This window comes from Salvelinus fontinalis, chromosome 36, assembly GCF_029448725.1.
Source record: "Salvelinus fontinalis isolate EN_2023a chromosome 36, ASM2944872v1, whole genome shotgun sequence".
NCBI lineage: Eukaryota > Metazoa > Chordata > Actinopteri > Salmoniformes > Salmonidae > Salvelinus > Salvelinus fontinalis.
The window spans coordinates 27,248,074-27,250,573 of NC_074700.1; the positions used below are offsets into that span (position 1 = coordinate 27,248,074).

Genomic DNA, 2,500 nt, shown 5'->3' on the forward strand with positions numbered 1-2,500 from the left:
TAGGGAATAGGACTCTGGTCTATAGTAGTGCACTATATAGGGAATAGGGCCCTGGTCTATAGTAGTGTACTATATAGGGAATAGGTTTCCATTTGGGAACGTTCTACTTCCATCTAATTCATATGTACCACAGTTCCCAGATGTTAATATAACTAGACTACCTCCAATACAAGAATAATGATGGTGTCAGATGATTGGTATCTGATACACTAATGGTGTTAGATAATAACCTAATGGTGTCAGATGATTAGTATCTGATAACCTAATGGTGTCAGATATTTAGTATCTGATAACCTAATGGTGTTAGATAATAACCTAATGGTGTCAGATGATTAGTATCTGATAACCTAATGGTGTTAGATAATAACCTAGTGGTGTCAGATGATTAGTATCTGATAACCTAATGGTGTTAGATAATAACCTAGTGGTGTCAGATGATTAGTATCTGATAACCTAATGGTGTTAGATAATAACCTAGTGGTGTCAGATGATTAGTATCTGATAACCTAATGGTGTTAGATATTAACCTAATGGTGTTAGATGATTAGTATCTGATAACCTAATGGTGTCAGATGATTAGAATCTGATAACCTAATGGTGTCAGATGATTAGTATCTGATAACCTAATGGTGTTAGATAATAACCAAATGGTGTCAGATGATTGGTATCTGATAACCTAATGGTGTTAGATATTAACCTAATGGTGTCAGATGATTAGTATCTGATAACCAAATGGTGTTAGATAATAACCAAATGGTGTCAGATGATTGGTATCTGATAACCTAATGGTGTCAGATGATTAGTATCTGATAACATAATGGTGTTAGATAATAACCTAATGGTGTCAGACAATTAGTATCTGATAACTTAATGGTGTCAGATGATTAGTATCTGATAACCTAATGGTGTTAAATAATAACCTAATGGTGTTAGATAATAACCTAATGGTGTTAGATGATTGGTATCTGATAACCTAATGGTGTCAGATGATTAGTATCTGATAACCTAATGGTGTTAGATGATTGGTATCTGATAACCTAATGGTGTCAGATGATTAGTATCTGATAACCTAATGGTGTCAGATGATTAGTATCTGATAACCTAATGGTGTCAGATGATTAGTATCTGATAACCTAATGGTGTTAAATAATAACCTACTGGTGTCAGATGATTGGTATCTGATAACCTAATGGTGTCAGATGATTGGTATCTGATAACCTAATGGTGTTAGATAATAACCTAATGGTGTCAGATGATTGGTATCTGATAACCTAATGGTGTCAGATGATTAGTATCTGATAACCTAATGGTGTTAAATAATAACCTAATGGTGTCAGATGATTGGTATCTGATAACCTAATGGTGTCAGATGATTAGTATCTGATAACCTAATGGTGTCAGATGATTAGTATCTGATAACCTAATGGTGTCAGATGATTAGTATCTGATAACCTAATGGTGTTAGATAATAACCTAATGGTGTCAGATGATTGGTATCTGATAACCTAATGGTGTCAGATGATTGGTATCTGATAACCTAATGGTGTTAGATAATAACCTAATGGTGTCAGATGATTGGTATCTGATAACCTAATGGTGTCAGATGATTAGTATCTGATAACCTAATGGTGTTAAATAATAACCTAATGGTGTCAGATGATTGGTATCTGATAACCTAATGGTGTCAGATGATTAGTATCTGATAACCTAATGGTGTCAGATGATTAGTATCTGATAACCTAATGGTGTCAGATGATTAGTATCTGATAACCTAATGGTGTTAGATAATAACCTAATGGTGTCAGATGATTGGTATCTGATAACCTAATGGTGTCAGATGATTGGTATCTGATAACCTAATGGTGTTAGATAATAACCTAATGGTGTCAGATGATTGGTATCTGATAACCTAATGGTGTCAGATGATTAGTATCTGATAACCTAATGGTGTTAGATAATAACCTAGTGGTGTCAGATTATTAGTATGTGATAACCTAATGGTGTTAGATAATTAGTATCTGATAACTTAATGGTGTCAGATATTTAGTATCTGATAACCTAATGGTGTTAGATAATAACCTAATGGTGTCAGATGATTAGTATCTGATAACCTAATGGTGTCAGATGATTAGTATCTGATAACTTAATGGTGTCAGATATTTAGTATCTGATAACCTAATGGTGTTAGATGATAACACAATGGTGTCAGATAATTAGTATCTGATAACCTAATGGTGTTAGATAATAACCTAATGGTGTTAGATGATTGGTATCTGATAACCTAATGGTGTCAGATGATTAGTATCTGATAACCTAATGGTGTTAGATAATAACCTAATGGTGTCAGATGATTAGTATCTGATAACCTAATGGTGTCAGATGATTAGTATCTGATAACCTAATGGTGTTAGATAATAACCTAATGGTGTCAGATGATTAGTATCTGATAACCTAATGGTGTCAGATGGTTTGTATCTTATGACAGTGAAATAAAACAATA

General features: G+C 33.5%; 1 protein-coding gene across 1 annotated transcript in view; it reads right to left on the minus strand.

Moving 5' to 3' along the window:
• Positions 1-2,500, minus strand: part of rigi (RNA sensor RIG-I) — a 56,023-nt gene that overhangs the window by 37,713 nt on the left and 15,810 nt on the right. The window lies entirely within an intron of this gene.